We start from the raw sequence: 22,187 nt of genomic DNA, 5'->3' as shown, positions 1-22,187 counted from the left end.
AACTACTCTACCACTGTTCATGGCTGCTATTAAAAAATAGAGTAATCCTCTCCCTTCTTTTTATTTGGAAGACAGGGACCGCTTCGGTGGGTCTGACCTGGTCATGTATAAATTCATTCAGTCCGGCTCAAGCCATGGACCTTCCTGCTCCAAGTCTCATTGTAGGCAGACATTGTGTTTATACTCTATTTAATCCTCCTTCTTCACCTAGAATACATAATTCTCCAATGTAGGCACTCAAATATCTGCAGAATGAAGGATTTCAATTACTGACATCAGCACCACCTGTCTGTCAGCTTGACCCAGGGATTTTCATCGATGACTCCTCCTCCATTCCCATATTCATCAATCACTACATTCTATGATTCTACCTCCTCAAAGGCTTTTGGATATGTTGCTTCCTCTTCCTTTTCTGACCCCCCATCCTTCCCAACCCAGGCCTCAAATGAATAGGCTCTCATTACCTACTTCTAACTCTTAACCCTCCAACCTCCATCTTTCCCAACTCCAGCCACCCTGGATACCCTGTCACCAACTGCATACATACATATATATATATATATATATATATATATATATATATATATATATACGCATTCATTGCATGATACCTCCAACCTCCATCTTTCCCAACTCCAGCCACCCTGGATACCCTGTCACCAACTGCATACATACATATATATATATATATATATATATATATACGCATTCATTGCATGATATATATATATCGTGTCACGGAGTCATTTCCTTGAGCAAGAACTTGCAACTCTGCATCACCTGCCCTATTAACTTCAAACTCCTCTGCCAGGTCTTAATGATCCTCCCCTCTTCCCCAAAGCTGCCCAATTTTCTTTCACACTGATCTCCAGCAAAAATACACACATCACTCAGCCACACAGGTCACCTGCATCCTTCCCTCGTGCCTTTGTCCCTGCTGTCCCTGCAACTAGAACAACTTCTCAGTGTGCCCCATCCATCATATCTAGCCCTCCTTTCAAGGTGCAGATCAGGTTTTCCTTCTCGAATGAAACTCTTCCTGGACACTTCAATCCCCAGCCGTCTCTCCTTTCCCTCAGTACCCACTCAGCCCAGAGCTGGCCCCTCCATCACAAGTTCTTAGCTATATACTGTCATGTATGGCTCTGTACTTGCTTCTCGTGCATTGGTATTGCACCCTTCAACAAGATTTTCATAAAGATAATTTTAGATTTACAGAGAATTGCAAAAGCAGGAGTGTGTTCCTTTGTACCCTTCATCCAGCTTCCCCTTAAGTCAACATCTTACATAACCAAAGAACAATGATCAAAACCAGAAAATTAACCTTGGTCAGTACTGCTAACGAAACTATAGAATGTACTAGGATGTCACCAGTTTTTCCACTAATGTCTTCCTCTGTTTCAGGATCCAATCTCGGATTTCACCTTGCATTTAGTTGCCACGTCTCTTTCATCTCTTCCAATCTGTGGCCATTCCTCAATCCTTCCTGATCTTTAAAGAACGTTGACACTTTTGAAAAGGAGGGGTCTGATTCACTGATTGATTGAGTCATTGATTCATTCATTAAACAAATGATGTTTAGGGCCTTGTCTTAGGTGCTAGACTGACAACAAGTAAAACAGTTCCTTTTTTCAAGATGTTAACAGCCTAGTTAATAGAAATTCATGTGAATGTCTAGAAGTCCTTGATAAAAGTATTTGGAGAGTACAAGTATACTCCAGTTTTCAAAAGTTCGCTTCATGGCACTTTGCTTTTACAAAAGACGTATATCAGCACCTATTTTTGCTAATGGAAAGAAATCCAAAGAGGATTTTGGCTTTTATGAAAACAGGTGAAAAGGGGAAATGGTTTTAGCACTGGTTTTGCAGCAGCCGTTACAGTGGCAGCGCACATCCCCAGCAGAAGAGTGGCACCTCCAAGCTCCATTCTGGAACTACAGTAAGCACCTCGGCATCAAGACACCACAGGTTTGAACTGTGTCTGTGAGCATCTGTGCTTTATCTCCATTTGTTTTGTGCAGCCATTAGCAAGATGTGTCCTAAGGTAATTGCTTCTTCACTTTAAGCCATTTCGGCTTACGAAAGGTTTCACAGGAACACTCTACTTTCAGATAGCAGGGAAACCTGTACAGTGATGGGTCAAATGGCAAGATTGTAAATTTTACCTGGAGAAGAAAACGTAGGTTGACAGGCAGGCAGGAAAGACTTTCTTAAGAAAAACAGCATTTTCTTCCCGTTTTTACTCCACTGCTCACTCTATAAAAATAGTGGGCATATAAAATATCTAGAGACGAATACTACCATAGAGTTAGCGGGTACACTCTGCCTCTGCATCTTCTAAACTAATTCCTAAAATCAAACACCTCAAGGGCAGACTTTTTAGGAAGATTTAATGTAGTAAACATAGACTCTTTATATAGTGACTATGTGCTTTACTAGAAAATTTGCAAACGGTTTAGGTAAAAAAAAAATCTGAGAAGCCTTTTGTCTTAATCCAGTTTTCAAATCCAATTTCATAGTTTTTATTCCTTCACAGGGAATAATGAAGAGCAAATAAGAAGCATCATCAATCAAAGATGGACTCCCTAAGTTTCTTTACTTAATTCAGTTTTCTTGTACTGCTCCTACTGTATTTTCCAAACAAAATTCAATTTTCTTGTACTGCTCCTACTGTATTTTCCAAACAAAGCTGTTCTTTTCTACATGTGATAGTTCAGCCCTGCAAACACCCTCAGGAATAATAAACAAACAATCAGGCACATTTTCTGCCACAAATTTCACTCTGCAATATTCTTTATCCGAAGCATTTTGAATTCCAAGCAAGCAGAGACACTTCTGTATCGCAAGACCTGCACACAATAGAGAATGTGTATTTTTAGAACCTTATTGACTCTTAAATCTGTTAATATTTAACTCCTACTACTGTCCTAAAGGAGGAATAAGCAAACTCTCCTGCACACACAATGTTACATCAAGCACTTTAATTCTAATAGTAAATGCTGCCGAAAGGAATTCTACTTTCACTATTTATAGCACCCTTTCTAATTAATGTCAATGTGTCTTTTCCATGGGAGGGTACATACAACAGATGCACATATGTGCTATATCTGTGGATATCCACACAAATGCACACATATTCATGAGTGCAACATGCAAATACACTCATACGCATACAGACTGGCCCCCATGTTAGTATCCACTTATAAACAGAGCCTGTTGCAGTCCCCGACTTGCATGGGAATACACACAAACAGCATCTAATCCAGTTGATTTCCTTTCATTAACTTTTGTAGGAGATTAAGATAAACTACTTAAAAAGAAAAAAAAAAAAAAAGCCAAGTAGACACTTCATGGAGTCTGTGATTAAGAAACACAGAGGCTAATGAGACAGACGGGATGCTGCATAAAGGGAACTTCAGCACACCAGCCCACACTTTGTGGAGATTTACTGTGCTTCACCTTTTCCGTTGCAAAGTCTTCATCATTTAGCATCCTACTTATTTGACTTATTTGTCCCTCGCACAGACCCCCTCCTATTTCTGCCTAAACCTCCTGAAATGAGGATTATTAAATGAAACAAGACAACATTCTTTTTTTTTGATCTGTTATTCAAGGTTTACTCAGAAGCAATATTTACTATAAAATCATGGGGTTTCTAGCTCCACAGATAGTGGACAACTCTGTTAACAGAGCTGGCTGGAAAATTTTTAGAAAAATCCCATAAACACAGAAGAATTTCCGAGCCAGAAAAACGAGGAGCTGAAAAAAAAATTCACGTATATTTTAAAATTATTCACAATAGATTTCTCCTCTGTGGGACTGGTCCTCTAAGTTATCCTCTCACACACAGGTGATCACTGCCCCTAAGAGCTTCTCCATAAAAACAGTGCATATTTACAGAAATAACATATGTGGAGGGCCTTACAATTCACCATACATTTTCTATGCATTCCTACACTTGATCCTCTAAGCACCCCTGTTAGATATAATTATCTCTATTTTACAGATTTAGAAAAAAAAAAAAAGCCTCAGATTTTAAGTGATTTCCCCAAGGTTACAAAGCGAATAAATTGTACAACTGAAACTCAAAACCAGAATCTCTGCTACCAAATCTCCTTCTTTTTTTTTCCATAACATGAATTTAATTTTCCTTGAATTCATTTTGGTTCTATTTTATAATAGTAGACTATATGAACTCTGCTCCTTACCTAAAGATTTTATATGCTTCTAAATGAAACTATATATTTTTCCATTTTCCCTATATGTATTTTTAAAATTCTCTCTTTTCTGGTTAAATTGAAGTGCCCTGGTTCCTTTAGTGTCTGCTTCCTTTATTCCCTGGAATCTCCCTTTTGAGAGATCTGATGTCCTATTATCTGATGATCTGATTATTTCTGTGCTGACAACTCTTCCGTCTGTGCTTTTTAAAAAACTGTTGTTGTGCACATTGCTTAGTATTTTTCAATTTTATCCACTACAACGTCCAGGATCTTGCTCTAATATTAATCACAATGGTAACTTCCACTCTAGAAAACTTAAAGAATTCTCCATTTTTATTCAACTGCATTCATCTACCAGGTACATTTCTTGAATCTTCCTCCCCCGTCACTGTTATTGCCAAGATCTTTGAATTAAACAGTAGGGTTGTCCTTTCTTTTTGGCGGGGGAGGGGTTGTCCTTTCTTATCTGCAAGTTCATCCTGCCTGAGCCATTTAAAAGGTGCTTTAACATAACAACTTCTCGGCGTAGTATGTTCTGATGTCATAAATACTACACCATGATATTATCCTATGCAGGGGGCAAAAGGAGGAGGTGGCTCTGAAAGACAGATCTAGTCATGTGCCAACACAGCCTGATAATTAGATCACTGGGAAAAGAGAGAGAAAACTCACAAGATTATAGCCAAACGGGCTATCAGACAAGCCCCCTCTCTGGTGTGTGTAGGAGATTGCGGACTGTGGTCACCATCGAGCTTCAGGGGCCAAAGTCCACATTGTCTAACCCGTAGAGATAATCCAACTTCAGGGCATCCCATCCTCCCTTCCTGTTGCCCAACTCTGCTTTCCCAGCTCTTTTAATTGGATTATTTTGGAATCTGCTATTTCTGTCTCACTCCTTTCCCCAAACTGTCATATAAGTACTGCAGCTTGACTATTACACAGCTGCCAAATTTCACTCCAGAGATGGCTGTATTTCAGTGGCAAGTGAAGTGATGCTCTCTCTGTGCCATCTGAATACTAGCTTAAGAGGTTCAGCATCTGGAGGGGGTTGCCTTGGTGCAGGAAAGAAGTGTTTTGTTTTGTTTTATCATCATCACTTGAGGGGCAGGTCATTAGCACCACCTGAACATGAAGGAGGAAACAAACCAAAAAACACTCCACGCATACACACAAATGCATGGAGAGAATAGAAACGGTGACTGGGACTTTTCATGGGTTCTTTTCTATGGGGACTTCAAAGCCTTAAAACATCAAGGATGTAAGATCATGATCCTTTTTAGAAGCAGAAGAAGCCTCAGAGAGTAGTCCGCTCATGTTACAGATATAAAACTTGGAGGCACAATATGAGTACCTTGTTCAAAGCTCTCCTGATGCCCAGACCCAGGGCGTTCCACTTGAATTTGGGTTCAGCCATGGATGCACTCAGAGGATCACATCTCCACCAGTGGAACCAAACACAACCCCAGCTTCTAAAGCATATGATATCAGTACTTAATTTCTTGTTTTGTTTGGTTAAATTGATTTATTTTTGATACTCAAGAAAAATCTCTACCAGAAAAAACAGAGTGTCAAGTAGCAGGGAGAAACAACAGAGTAGAATTAGTAGTAGCAGATGCTTTAACCATGTGCCAGTCCAGGAAATGTTCTAAAAGTTGATTATGTATGTAATCTTCACAGTGACCTGTTGTCCTCACTTTAAAGAAAGGAAAAATGAAAGATACAGAAGAAAGAATGCGTCCAAAGAGAAAACAGGAGGCAGAGTAAATTGCCAAGTCATAGAAACAACCTTCCCAAATTTTACTCAAAACACTTAGTGAAAATCTAAATAAATATCAATGATATACTTCTCATTTAATCTAAAGACATAATCCTTGATACCGCTTGGCATCCAGAGGCATGCATCTTTTGTTTCTTGCTAACTCAAACAGAAGAGTATACTACCCCCACGAATTTCTATATACTATTTCTAAATCTTACAGTGATAATGGTTCTTTCAATAATCAATGAACAATCAATGACTCGCTATCTGAACCCTGGTGAAATGAAAGGCACTAATGATATGTGAGGGGGTCTTGAGTTGGGGGAAAAGGGGACTAAATCATCTTCACGTTCCCTTCAACCTCTAAATACTATAACACCAACAGCTATAATATGTAATATTCTAGAATTTAGAAAACATATTCAAATACTTCATCTCATTTGATAAACTCTGAGAAAAAAAGAGAGTAATTTAAAAAGTACCACAGAATACTGACACTTTGATATTTCTACACCTAGTCACCACTCACACTTTGAATAGTACAGTTTGCCAACAATGAGAGAGCATCAGTGTATTAGGAGGGAGGAAATCTCTGCAGCATTATGCTCCAGCATCCCAACGTGGAAAGGAAAATAAATAAAGAAAGAAAACAGTAGGCTTTGGTATCAACCATTTTCTCATGTGTTTTACTGTCAGATGACAAAATATTCTACCTCATTTCATGAAAGGTAAGAGAACTATGGGAATGTTTGCACACTGACACAGTAAATTATATGATTTATAAGATTTTTCAAAGAATAAAATGCTTTATACAGAAGTCTGGTAAATTATTTTAGATACTCGCATACACTCCGAAACGGTTTTGAAAAGCTATGCCTACATATAAAACACTAAGTACCCTGGGGTCTTTGTCTCTACGTTTTTCATTTTGCCATGAAAAACATCATTAAAGTGTCTCAAAATAATACCTTCCCCCAAACTAGCTATGAGTTATGCAGACTACCTTCAGACTGAAGGAACTAGAGTGGAAAAGAGAAGAACATATTTATGCTAAAAGATGATTTTGGAGAAGATCTCTATTTTAAAGATTTAACGAATATCAATAGGGTCTTCTTAACCTTGGAAATGTACATTGCAAATCCCAGTGTGTGTGTTGGGGGCTTGGGTGGAATGGGTTGGGAGTGGGATGGACAACTAAACTAAACGAACTGGGCTTGCCAAAGAAAGGAAAAGTATTTGAGTAAAATATATGGTAGAAGTTTGAGCCCCAGAATAAAGCAGTTGACTAGGAAGCAATAATACAGAAGAAAAGGGTCCCTCAGTGATAGTAAAGCCAAAGCCAAAAATGTAGCCTTTACCAAACCCATGCTGAAGGTCAAAGGAGATAAAATAAATCTCTAAGTGGATTTTATTATTTAAGAGACCACTAAAAGCAACCAGGAATTGAGGGAGGAAGGTAAGAAGAACCACAATCCCACAAACAGGCTGAGTGGAAGGGTACCAAAATACTAAAGAGGCCAAGAGGTGACAACCGGAGAGACTATTTCGATCCAGAAGTTAAATCCGTTTAAAGTTAACTAAATAGGGCTTCCCTGGTGGCGCAGTGGTTGAGAATCCGCCTGCCGATGCAGGGGGCGCGGGATAAAGCAGTTGACTAGGAAGCAATAATACAGAAGAAAAGGGTCCCTCAGTGATAGTAAAGCCAAAGCCAAAAATGTAGCCTTTACCAAACCCATGCTGAAGGTCAAAGGAGATAAAATAAATCTCTAAGTGGATTTTATTATTTAAGAGACCACTAAAAGCAACCAGGAATTGAGGGAGGAAGGTAAGAAGAACCACAATCCCACAAACAGGCTGAGTGGAAGGGTACCAAAATACTAAAGAGGCCAAGAGGTGACAACCGGAGAGACTATTTCGATCCAGAAGTTAAATCCGTTTAAAGTTAACTAAATAGGGCTTCCCTGGTGGCGCAGTGGTTGAGAATCCGCCTGCCGATGCAGGGGACGCGGGTTCGTGCCCCGGTCCGGGAAGATCCCACATGCCGCAGAGCGGCTGGGCCCGTCGTGAGCCATGGTCCGGAGCCTGTGCTCCGCAACGGGAGAGGCCACAACAGCGAGAGGCCCGCATACCACAAAACAAACAAGCAAACACAACAAAAAAAAAGCCAAAATAAAGTTAACTGTGGTTGCCCACGGGAGGGAAAATTGATCATAGAACTAATCTCGCTCTCTAACGTGAAGGGTGGTGGATAAGGTAAGAATAGGGATGTCATTAGTCAAAGTTAGAGTAAGGTCAATGTGTTCTGGCGAAGCCACCACCTCAGTTCTTCTTTTGGGTGTGGTTGAAAAAAGAAAGTACCACCCTATACCATGAGCCATCCACTCTCTTGTCTCACATGTTTATACAGTCATAGAACAAAACACCCATTTCACAGTTTGTGAAAAGACAGATTATCGATAGCAAGCTTTATTTCTATTACCTAAATTGAGAGATCAATGGCTGCATGATTTTTATGGGCTCTGACAATTGTGCATCCACCACTTGTCTTCTTTCACACTTGTCTTCTCTCGGTACCTTCTTCACGTCCCAATCTGGTCCTGCTTTCAGTAACCACAACCTCCCTGCTAGTCCCTCTCCTCTAGTTCTTTCTGCCTGCACCTTCCGGATCAACAGGTCTTTTTCTCCACTGGTTTCTCCACTCTCTCATTTCAGACGTACTCTAAACCTCCTTTTAGAACGGTCCAGATCATCTCCCCTGTTCACCCAAACCAGGTTCTGATGCTGCTGATGGCATCTGCCTTAGAAATGAGAGCTCCGTCAGGGTAGGTCCCTTGTCCACCTTGTCCCGTTCCGTATCTCCAGCGTTTAGAGCTGTGTGAGTACATAGTAGCCCCCAAAGAGGTATTTACTGAATGAATAAATGAGGGATGAATGTCTAAACGAGATCAGAATTTAAAGACATCATCTCAGTTTCTTCCAATTCAAAATTTGTGCTCTCACTCTGTTCTGGCAAAGCCCGAAGGCATCCCCAAAGGGCCTATGGGACTCTCTGAATTGAGTTCTCAAGAATGAGTTGACCTGGTCTTACAGAGGAGTTTCCCACATGATTGCAACAATGGTCTGGTTATGGAGACAACCCAAAACTGCTGTGAAATGTGGTTAAACATTCCCCACTCCTCCTCCTCCCTAAAGAAATTTCATCCTGGTAAGCCCCTAGTAATCAACGTGTCTGCATTTCTGCACACCAGCATGCACAGGTAGAGAATCCTTTCTTCCTCTCTGTTTGAGTCCCTATTGATTCTGTAGTTGGGGAGGAATCAAAGTGCTATCCAAATACCAAACATCCCATACGGCGGTGTTATCACCGCCCTGACTACGGAGATGCTCGGCCTTTCTACCGCAGCTCGCTGGAGTCTGGCAGAACACGATGCACTCTTTTGCTGACCTGTATTTGCTGACACATTCATTGTCCTCTCTCCCTCTGTGAACTTATTAATTTTGTTGAAATAACATATATACGTGCATAAACCCAAGTTTCATTTTCTTATGCGTCCTCGTAGTCATTACAAGGAGAATAATTTATGGTCCACTAAAGAGGAATTCTTAAGCTAAACTGTCTTAATTGGGAATTCACATGTTCCTCGTTTACTGAAAAGTACAGAGCTGTTCAAATTAGACTGGAAATTTGGGCCAAAACAAATGTACATACACAAGACTTGCAGAGTGTCCGGTGAAAAGCATTAGCTGAAGCCAGACAAGTCGCCGTGGGTTTGTCTCCTTGATGCCAAATCACGCTCTCTTTTTCCTTCTACATTGCAACCTTATGATGTGGTTCAAGGGTTGAGGGACTCGCCCTTGTGAAAGGAAACTTATTTATATTAGGAGAACAAGATGAGCCTAGCAGGGCAGCTCATATATAGAGCTGGACCGTTAGAGATTCAGTGCAGCTCCAAGGGGACAGGAAGCTGGCCTCATCCAAGGTCCTCGCTGTATCTCAGGAGTCAGGCAGCCGGGGGTGGGGATGAGGCTCTGTTCTCGCATAAGGGCTGCTCCAAGGGACCCACTGGTCAGTGTCATAGACAGTATTGACTTCACAGCTCTGTGGCGAATGGATCTCTGACTTGCAGACTTCAGTCAGCCAATTTCTCCAGAACTGGGATTACTCCATTAATTCTAATAAAAGCCATTCAGAAATATATTATACCTTTTTTGGATCCCAGAGGAGGATGAAACAAAGGAGGAAGAAAGGAAAAAACAGTTTTACAAGAACGGGATTGTACCATGGTTAGTCTCATACTTTGCTTTTTTTACTTTGATCGTGACCATCTTCTCAGAGCATTAAATACTCTTTTGGAATAGGACTTTTAAATGATCTCACATATAGTTCCTTGCAAAAACACCCTATGAGGGGCTTCCCTGGTGGCGCAGTGGTTGAGAGTCCGCCTGCCGATGCAGGGGACACGGGTTCGTGCCCCGGTCCGGGAGGATTCCACATGCCGCGGAGCGGCTGGGCCCGTGAGCCATGGCCGCTGAGCCTGCGCGTCCGGAGCCTGTGCTCCGCAACGGGAGAGGCCACAACAGTTAGAGGCCCGCTTACCGCAAAAAAAAAAAAACAAACACCCTATGAGATGGGTACTAGTATTATCTAAATTTTATAAACTTAGACTTTGAGCTGTATAGTAACTTGCCCAAGGTCATACTTCAAGAAAATAGCAGAGCTGGAGTTTGAGCCAAGGCAGTCTGGAGCCTGCCGTCTTATCGGCTATGATCCACAGCCCCTGAATCATACGGTACTACCATAATTATATGTCATCCTACTCCCAATGTTGGATGGGTATATGTGTATGTATACAGACACACATACATGTATGTAGTGTTATACATACACATATGTATGTGTATTCATACATACATACACACACATATATACACACCTGCATACGTACATATATATATACACAACACACACATATATGTATATTAACTTCAGATCCATGTTTAATGATGGCTGCTTTTTATTAAATACTTTTTTATTCTTATTAAAAAATAAAAAATTATGTTTTCCTTTGAAAAAGTATGTGATCTCATGGTTGTCTAGGACCCTCCATGCTTCTTGATTTAGTATTATTTCTCAAATGTTAACTATTGGTAAGTTTCAAGCATGCTACTGTCTACAGAAGAAAGGTTCTTCAAAATAGTATTATTTACAAATAAATGCCCCCTCCCTCACAACCACCCCCCCCAAAAAAAGGGACACATAGAGGCACCATTTCTCAGAATCAACTGGCAAAGACTCTTTTTGTTTTCAAAATTCTCAGCACTGGCAAAACAATATGGAAGTAGGTCTCTCATATACTGCGCCTCTGGAAATATAAACTGGTCTGACTTAACTGGAAAGTAATTTGGCAACAAGTATCAAGAGTCTTAAAACTTGAAAACTCTTAAATTCAGCAATTTACTGCTAAGGAACTATCCCAAGGAAACCATTAATAATGGCAACTAACATGAAGCCATAAGAACATTCTTGGTAGCATAAAAGCAAAAAAAAAAAAAAAAAATTAGAAACAACTTAAATGTCCAACTAGAGAAGATCAATTAAATGTATTTTAGGGTATGTATTCAGTGGTATGCTACATATTTGTAGACAAATAACTTGTAATGAAAAGATGTTCATTATTGCATTGCTAAGAGGAAGAAAAAGGTTAGGTGATGGCATATGTTGCATTGTTCACCACTACCATCTGATGGTAGTCTCTCTAGCTGAGTTTATAAACACAATGATCAGAGTTATCCCTTTCTTATTAATGCCTTGTCATCATCCAAGTCTGTGAGCTCAACATGAATAGAAGCTAATTTCTTTCCCACAAAAAAAGCAAGGGTTCCATTTTTATAAAGAGATGGAGAGAATAAACAGATGGAGGACATGTGAATCTACAGATTTATGTTGTCTGTGTGTGTGCGTGTGTGTGTGAACAGACATGTAAACATCCCCACCATTATCTTGGAGATTTTACAATCAAATGATAGTTATTTTCGGTTAAAAATTGCGGAGATATTTACCTGTACCATGTGCTTTCATCACAATGGAGAATCATAAGCAGTCAGCTCCTTCCCAGCAGATCTTTTCACACAGATTTTGCTTGAGCAGAAGGGGAGACAGTAGAGAAACTCAACACAAAAAGCCTAGACCTGTAATTACAAAAACAATATTCCCACTGAGTTAGGCAGTTTTCTGTGGTCTTCATTCACTTTAGCTGAATTCTCAGAAAAGAAAAACATATTTGCATAATCTCTCTCCCACCCTATCTCTCTCTCTTTCTCTCTCTCACACATGTACACACACACACACACACACACACACACACACACACCACACACACACACACACACAGAAACAACACACATGAGACAATTCAGAATACCAAAAACTCAGCAAGCAGACACATAGCAGGTCCTCATCACTGAGGATGAGAGGGCTCCGCCTGCCAGGGGCGTTGCTTCCCAGCCCATCTCCTGACCTTAGGAATAACACCATCAAAATAACCCTATTCCTTCCCCTCCTTCTCTGCCTATTGATCCCAAAACTTCTGAGAAATGAAAAACGGTTAGTTCTTCCCCAGAAAATGTCAGAAACATTACTGAATCTGATGCTTTCTAAGATTCTTTCTAGCCACAAAGGTAAGCAAATGTGGTACATGTATTTACCATAACAGCCTGACTTTCACTTTATTTTATTATTTTTATCTATTTATTTATTTATTTTTGGCTGTGTTGGGTCTTCGTTGCTGTGCGAGGGCTTTCTCTAGTTGTGGGGAGCGGGGGTCACTCTTCATCGCGGTGCACGGGCCTCTCACTGTCGCGGCCTCTCTTGCTGCGGAGCACAGGCTCCAGACACGCAGGCTCAGTAGTTGTGGCTCACGGGCCTAGTTGCTCTGCGGCATGTGGGATCTTCCCAGACCGGGGCTCGAACCCGTGTCCCCTGCATTAGCAGGCAGATTTCTCAACCACTGCGCCACCAGGGAAGCCCCTGACTTTCACTTTAGAAACCGTACGTGCCCCTCTGTTGATGACTCAGGTGAAGCACAGTATCACTGATACCAGACGTCATCACGGACATTCACTGAACACTGACTATGTTCCTGGCACTGTGCGAATGCTTTACATACAATACTCCACCGCACCCTGTGAGGTAGCTAGTAATCCTTATTATCTCTGTTATTGACAAGAAAACTGGGCATCTGTAGGGCTAGCAGATGTTAAAGGCAGTATTTAAGCCACTATCTTTCACGCAAGCTATGCTCATAATTTCAGTGCCATATCACGTCTCCAAAATTGATCTGATTATCAACACTCTTGTACTTATTATTAAAAAGTTAAATATTAATTCAATGTCACCTTATTTTTCCCCAGAGTCAATATGTCACCTACGTCTTAGCATGACTAACTCTTTTTGGATTTGACTGTCCTTTGATTTTAGTTTCCAAGCTAAATTGAAATCAACATGATCGTATTTCCATCACGAGTAAATTTATAGTTATTTCAGTAAATTTAAAATGTCGATTAATCCCAAATCCAGATGCCAAAACACTAAGGAAAAACCTAAAGTCGAAGTCCTACCCAAATCGCTAAATTTCATTAGAAAGAAGGCAGATAATAAAATCAAGAGCCATATGTGAATCCTTACTTCAAAATATGGAAGGAAAGAGAGGAATTTCTATATATTATGTCCATGGAATAAAAAAAAAACCACTTAAACATTTTAACCTATTTACAAACTCTACCTACTATAGGTCTTAGGATGACTGTGCACAAAATAGACATGAGCGTATCAAGAAATCAACAGTTATTTATGGGTCACATATTAATTTCCCTTTTGTACCCGGGTACGTATGCCATCATTTGTCTGCTCTATTCTGGTTGTGCCTCTGAACCTGCCACTCCCTTGATTAGCATGCCTTTCCCCTCCTTGCCAACTAGAAAATGCCTACTCATTCTTCAAGGCCAACCTCCAATCTCAATTCCTTTTGATGTCTTTCTCCACCTCTCCTGACGTTTTCTGGGAATCCAAGCAGAGGGGGATCTGCCCCTCCTATGTTTCCCTAGCTCAGCAATGGCGCCGACATCACCCTGACATCGTCCTTTCCAAACTATGCCCCATTCCCAACCATCCGGTCATTGAGTCTGCCACAAGCACACACCCTCCTTCCCCTTCTCTCCCGACCACCACCTCCGCTCCAGGCTACCCACCATCCCGACTCATCTGGACTATTCTGCTGGCCTCCATTTAGTCTCCCTGCTTCCTTCCCTGCCATCCTACAGCCCCTTCTCCTACAGCCCATCCTCAGCACCTGCCCAAAGCACTGCAGTGGCTTTCCACAGAGCTTGGATTCTGACCATGGCTCCCAGGGCCCAGTGTGATCCAGCCCTTGCATTCTTTTCCAGACTGCATGCAGCTCCTCTGCCTATACTTTTCATTCCTGAAAAGTACCTAGCTCTTCTAGGCCTCAGACCCTTTGCACATGATCTCCTCCTTGCTGAGACTTCTCCCCGAATCACCCACCTTCTTTATCAAATGACCTTGTACTCTTTCCTCCTTCAGCTCAGTCCTCTTCTCCTCAAGGGAGCCTTTCCTGATCTCCTCGGCCAGGTCACTACCCCCTACTACATGCTTTTACAGAATCACTCTCTCCCTTGTTACACTGGTCACCTTTGTAATTTTACTTTTTTTTTTTTTTTTTTTTTTTTGCTAAATTCACGATGAATGCTTGTTTCCCCCACTAATTAGTAAGTTCCAGGAAGGCAGAACTATGTCAAGTTCTTGCTCATGCTTTTATCCTCATTGTTCAACACAATGCTAGGCATGTTATAGGCACTCACTAAAAATCTGTTGAATGAATAAATGAGAAGAGGAGGGAGGGAGGGGAAAAGGACATCCTTTATCATAATTTAATGAGTGTTTGTTGAATCAATCTGCTGATGGCTTTTCAACACACCGAGCACAAGGTCCGCCCTCCGTAGAACAGCAGGCCAGCCTCCTTGTGATCTGACCTCAGCCACAATGGCCCTCCTCCAGCTGCACTTGACGCTCATCCCCTCTGAATCCCTGTAGCTCCCTGACCAAGCCTGCCTGGCTCCGGCTCCTGCCCACACCCTGGTCTATTCTTTTCCCTCTGCACTTTTCCCTCTGATCATCTTTTCAAACTCAGACTCACTCTTCAAGGTTCAGAGCTAGGGCTGATTGTCTGTGAAGACCTCTCTTTAACCTTCTGGGGAGCTGAGGTCCCCTTCTCCCATTTTTCTACAATACCCCATACCTACTCCTATTAAAGCAATTATCATTATTTTCTTGTACTTGTATCTTAGGCTAGTTCATCTCTCCCAGTACATTGTTAAGTCCCTTAAAGGCAAGAGGGGGTGGGTACTGCCTCATCCCACTCTCCCCAGAGTTTAGCATAGCAGCCTGGCACATAAATAGTCAGTGAATAAATATTTGTTGAATGAACAAAAGAAAGTTTATAGATACATGAAATATGTGTAAAGCTCCAGAGTTGCATATTTAAAATATCAATATATTATTAATATAGTATATTTAAATTATTATTAAATGTTGTGAGGCATAATGGTTACAAATTCATCTGTAAAATGGGCATAATAACGCCCACCTCACACAGTAATTGGGAAAATTAAATAATATATAAGTATATATATTACCATATGCATATAATAATATATAAGCATATACATGTAAATATTTACATTCAAATAATATATAAGTATATATATTATCATACATATAATAATATATATAAGTATATATTATATATATATAAAAGTATATATAAGTAAAAAAAAAAAATTTTTTTTTTTTGGCTGCACGGCATGAGAGATCTTAGTTCCCCAACCAGGGATCCAACCCGTGCCCCCTGCAGTGGAAGCGCAGAGTCTTAACCACTGGACCGCCAGGGAAGTCTCCATAAGTAAAATATTTAGTACAGAGTTCAGCATACTGGAAGCACTCTATAAACATTATCATTAGGGCAACCCAGGTGAATTTATAAGTCATGCTTCAAATTTAACAAGTTTTATTTGCCAACATTTTTTCCTATTAAAACATTAATTAGCATTAGCATGTCTGTAAGGCCATAGAAAGGTGATCAGAGAGGTCCTCAGCAAACTAAGGATAAAGGAGAGTTTTATTCACAACAGCTGAAGGGCAAATTATTGTTTCAGTAAACTGCAATGTACGTGTAAAGGCACAGACACTTCAACACGAAAGAAGCATTTCTGTCCAAAAATTATCTAGAAAATCTAAACGATAGAAACAACAAATATTATCATTCCAGCGCTATAAACGTTTAGCTGAAATAATTAGAAACGCTTACTGCGAATTATTTATTTTGCTAAAAAAACAAGATAGTGATACATATTCATCCATTTCTTTTAATTACTGGATAGACTTTATAAATATTATGTATTTGTCTAATGAATATGCCATAAAAACGTTTGAATTAACAGCCAACACATTCCACGTGTTGTCTATTAGATGCTATTCTGATTTAGAATTGCTAAAATTTAACAGACTCTGCAAAGAGGGGGAAAGAAGCAAGATAATTCTGCAACAGGTTTTTCAGGAAAAATAATGTTAAGAATGAACTGTTTACAAATGCTACCAATACACAGTTGAGCAGAATATACTGGCAATAGTTTATTCTGCAAAGCAAACTTATAATTTAGTCTTATATTGCTCTTTCTGTTGCACACTTGCTGAATTTAAATAACAAATATTGAACTATTTTATATATACTGTGTGCTACTGAAATATAAGGTACTATCATTATTGCATTTTGAGATTTCTATTCTCAATTCATCTTTAGCTCTGTGATAAATGATAAAACCCAAAGCAAGTTAGACTTCTAATTGGGGCTTAACCATTTTCTGAGAAGTAATAGATTTACGAAGGGGAAATATAAAAATGCTAACTTTTTTTCTTTTTTTAATTGAAGTATAATGGATTTACAATGTGTTAGTTTCAGGTATAAAGATAAGTGATTCATCTATACATATACATATATGTGTGTGTGTACATATATATACTCTTTTTCAGATTCTTTTCCATTATAGGTTATTACAAGATATTAAATATAGTTCCCTGGGCTATACAGTAGGTCCTTGTTGTTTATCTATTTTATATATAGTAGTGTGTATCTGTTAACCCCAAACTTCTAATTTATCTAAATTTATCTAAACTCTAAATTATCTAAATTTACTTAAATGCTAAATTCTTACCTGTTTTACCAGTAGGATATTAAACTACTTTTAAACTGAATTATAATTCTATTCATTGGGCACAACTATTAACCAGTTTAACATAGTGCAAATCTATTGTGCTTTGCAACATGATTAAGATGAAAAGGTAGGACAAACGAATTTAGCACATACACACAAAAGTTTTAATTTACTTAGATAATATTTCTCTGAATTTCCTATTAATTTCATTATCATGATGCTTGTGTTTGTGTCATAAAATCTGGTGAAATCTTAGAAATTTACAAGGCAAAATTCCTCTTTATTTATGCTGGTCCCTCAATTGGGAATGCCCTTCTTACTAATTCAAATGTTACTCTTCCTTTAAGATTCAGCTCAGATGTCACCTCCTCTGTGACATGCTTCCACATATACTGTTATTTGTCCTGTCATGTAATGAATGACCCATTTCCCTCTCTACACTGTGAGATCCTAAGAGTCATTATCAGGTCTCTGCATTTTTCATAACAAACTGCACATTCCTTTGCACATTAACATTCTCAGTAAAGACTGGTTCAATGTGTCAACGAACACACACATTTTGATACCCTTAAGACTATGGTGAAAATGTCGCTACTTGTGATCTAAAGTTAAAGGTTAAAGAAAAAAAATCCATTTTTAGTGAAATGAAACTCTTAGCATTTTCACTTCCAGATGCATCAGCATTGCATAAAAGATGCTGAAACTATTTTAGAAAACAGACATTCTGCACATTTTCCTCTTGGAGAATTAGTCTGAAAAATACCAAGCCACACAGGGGCCTCTGGGTGTTCTCAGGACAAACGTGCAGTTGGGTATTGATTCCACACGCTCCTTCAGTGGAAATCCAGAGGAAGACTCAACCTTCCACCACACGGGCATGCCACAGATTACTCTATGCAGTTGCTCAAGAGTAAGCTGAGGACCCCCTGGAGACGTCTGCCCTCCCCTTCCAAGACCGGCCAGCACTTTAGTGATGATGCATCTGAGCAGGAGAGAACTTTGGTACCCAGAGGAGCACCACACCAGTCCTGGCATACGTTTTCCACTTTCATTGTCATTCTTATTCCCTCATGGACCAATCTCTCACATATCGCCTTTTAATTTTTCAAGACTGAGCCTCTGTGATAATTTGCCTGGCTGCGTCACCTATGACATCATTATACACATGCCAAATCCCTCCTCACTCAAGGCCACGTTCTGCTCAGAAAAGAATAGTGGGCAGCAAAAGAACAAGTTTCTCCTAATAAGCTATCCAAGCTGATCGTCCACATTCGGAACTATTCATCACCATCGGGACAATAAATATGGAGTTTCCAGAAGGTCACGCCAAGCCTTACTTAATGGGCTCTCTTTTCTCCATGACCCAAGATTCTCTAGGCATTCTGTAGGAAGAGGAGTAGACGGCTTCTTTGTCTCCTATCTCATCCCACTTCGGGGTTATTGTCAGCTTCACCCTATATCCTCAGCCACCCAAAGGACCTCAAGGATTTCCCTGTCATACCACATCTTTTAAACACTCATGTGTAATGTCAAGACACTGGGGACTATGAAAAGGGACTATAGGGACTTCCCTGGTGGTGCACTGGTTAAGAATCCACCAATGCAGGGGACATGGGTTCGAGCCCTGGTCCAGGAAGATCCCACATGCCACAGAGCAACTAAGCCCGTGCACCACAACTACTGAGCCTGCGTTTTAGAGACCGCGAGCCACAACTACTGAGCCCGCACTCCACAACTACTGAAGCCCGCACGTGAAAAGCCCAGGCTCCGCAACAAGAGAAGCCAACACAATGAGAAGCCCGTGCACCACAACAAAGAGTGGCATCTGCTCACCACAACTAGAGAAAGCCCATGCACAGCAAGGAAGACCCAATGCAGCCAAAAAATAAATAAATTAATTAATTAAATAAAATTATTTTTTTTAAAAAGGGACTATGATAGGAAATAGGTAGGATATGGGAGCAACAAGGGGAAATTCTGGTTTATGCTATCACCTTAAAATATTTGTATTTTACAAATATAATAATGTAAAACATGATGACTATACTTAACACAACTGTATGATATAGATGAAAGTTATTAAGAGAGTAAATCCTAAGAGCTTTCATCACAAGGAAAAAATAATTTATTTTCTTTTTTGTACATATACGAGATGATGAATGTTAACTAAACATTGTGGTAATCATTTCACAATACACATAAAGTCAAATCATTATGCTGTACACCCTAAACTTCCGTAGAGCTGAATGTACCTCAATAAAGCTGGAAAAAATTTTTTAATCCAAAAAAATTTTTTGTATTATGCAAAATTTGAACTCTACAAAAGGATGCACACAACATGTATATAATCTATGAAGCACAGCAATAAAATGAACACCCATAAATGTACCATCTCATTTAAGACATTACTAATAACGATGCATATACCTATCTGCTACTTCCCTAAGCTCTCCCCCACCTCTTCTCCAGAGGTAACCACAATCCTGAACTTTGTATCATTCCCTAAAATATATCATTTAATTTTGCTTGATTCTGAACTTTATAAATAATTCTATCTTATTATATATAGACTTCTGTGGTTAAGTTTTTTTGCACACAATGTTGCTTCTAAGATTTAACTATGCTGTTGGTAGCAGCTGTGGGTCGTTCATTTTCACTGCTATATAATATCCCTTGTGTGAATTTTTCAGTGTTCTGCTAATGGATTTTTAAAATTTTTAGTTTCTAGTGTTCATTTTATTTAATTATTTTACTAGAAACAATGCTATTTCCAGTAGAAACAATACACATAAGCAAAGTTTCTCTGCGGTACTGCCTAGGACTGGATTGATTGGGTCATGGTATATGAATATTCACTCTTACACAATGCTGCCATATTGTTTTCCAAAATGGCTATGCCAATCTATACTCCTACCAGCAGTACACCCCATCATTTTTTAAACTGTGAAAACATTTTAAAATCAAGGAGAACTATGTGATCTAAAGCTGGTGCTCTTATTTTATTGGCCCAAGTTATGAATATTCATAAAGAAATAAACATCATATACCTCTCTCTCACACTGGTGAGTTTATATTTTGTTCCTCACTAAACATAGCAAATGAGAACTACTTCCTAAGATATGTTTATTTTTCCACCTTCAAATGGGGCATTAACTAGCCACTTAGACAAGACTGAGGATAAATGATTTGAAGGCTCCACATGGCTTTATTTTCCAGTCATTCAATTCTTAAGTAAGGTGGCTACCAAAGGTGTCAAAGAATGATCTAGAATACTAAGGGTCCTAGGCACCAAAACTGCCCACTTGGAACAGGAAGTCATGTACAAATTTAAACTACACAAAAGTATGTCAAATTGAGAGAATTCTTTAATTTCCTTCAATATTAAGAGAGAAACAGAGGACCTATACTCAGAAAATTATAAAACACTGATGAAAGAAAACAAGGATAACATAAACAGATGAAGAGATATACCATGCTCCTGGATTGGAAGAATCAATATTGCGAAAATTACTATATACCCAAAGCAATCTACAGGTTCAATGCAATCCCTACCAAATAACCAATGGCATTTTTCACAGAACTAGACAAGAAATTTTACAATTTGTATAGAAACACAAAAGACCCCGAATAGCAAAAGCAATCTTGGGAAAGAAAAACAGAGCTGGAGGAATCAGGCTCCATGACTTCAGACTATACTACAAAGCTACAGTAATCAAGACAGTATGGTACTGGCACAAAAACAGAAATACAGATCAATGGAACAAGACAGAAAGCCCAGAGATAAACCCGCGCACATATGGTCACCTTATCTCAATGGAACAGGATAGAAAGCCCAGAGATAAACCCACACACATATGGTCACCTTATCTTTGATAAAGGAGGCAAGAATATACAATGGAGAAGAGACAGCCTCTTCAGTAAGTGGTGCTGGGAAAAATGGACAATTACATGCAAACATAGGCAGAACACTCTATGACATAAATCACAGCAAGATCCTTTTTGACCCACCTCCTAGAGAAATGGAAATAAAAACAAAAATAAACAAAAGGGACCTAATGAAACTTAAAAGCTTTTGCACAGCAAAGGAAAACATAAATAAGACGAAAAGACAACCCTCAGAATGGGAGAAAATATTTGCAAATGCTGCAACTGACAAAGGAGTAATCTCAAAATATACAAGCAGCTCATGCAGCTCAATATCACAAAAACAAACAACCCAATCCAAAAATGGGCAGAAGACCTAAACAGACATTTCTCCAAAGAAGATATACAGATGGCCAACAAATGCATGAAAAGATGCTCAACATCACTAATCATTACAGAAATGCAAATCAAAACCACAATGAAGTATCACCTCACACCAGTCAGAAGGGCCATCATCAAAAAATCTACAAACAATAAATGCCGGAGAGGGTGTGGAGAAAAGGGAACCCTCCTACACTGTTGGTGGGAATGTAAATTCATGCAGCCACTAACAGAGAACAGTATGGAGGTTCCTTAAAAAACTAAAAATAGGGGGCTTCTCTGGTGGTGCAGTGGTTGAGAGTCCGCCTGACAATGCAGGGGATGCGGGTTCCTGCCCCGGTCCGGGAGGATCCCACCTGCCACGGAGTGGCTGGGCCATGGCCACTGGGCCTGCGCGTCCAGAGCCTGTGCTCCTCAGCGGGAGAGGCCACAACAGTGAGAGGCCCACGTACTGCCACACACAAAAAAAAAAACCTAAAAATAGAACTACCATATGACCCAGCAATCCCACTATTGGGCATATACCCTGAGAAAACCATAATTCAAAAAGAGACATGTACCACAATGTTCACTGCAGCACTATTTACAATAGCCAGAACATGGAAGCAACCTAAGTGTCCACTGACAGATGAATGGATAAAGAAGATGTGGCACATATATACGATGGAATATTACTCA

At 39.7% G+C, this 22,187-nt stretch overlaps 1 protein-coding gene across 2 annotated transcripts in view; it reads right to left on the bottom strand.

Moving 5' to 3' along the window:
- The window catches only part of ATXN1 (ataxin 1), a 328,762-nt gene that overhangs the window by 260,202 nt on the left and 46,373 nt on the right, over window positions 1–22,187 (bottom strand). For both annotated transcript variants that reach the window (XM_055079724.1, XM_028479267.2), the window contains exon 2: window positions 12,039–12,167. The gene's annotated coding sequence lies outside the window, so the exon portion shown is untranslated. The remainder of the gene's footprint in view (window positions 1–12,038; window positions 12,168–22,187) is intronic.

This window comes from Physeter macrocephalus, chromosome 18 (genome assembly GCF_002837175.3).
Source record: "Physeter macrocephalus isolate SW-GA chromosome 18, ASM283717v5, whole genome shotgun sequence".
NCBI lineage: Eukaryota > Metazoa > Chordata > Mammalia > Artiodactyla > Physeteridae > Physeter > Physeter macrocephalus.
This window is presented reverse-complemented; position numbering and strand designations above follow the sequence as displayed.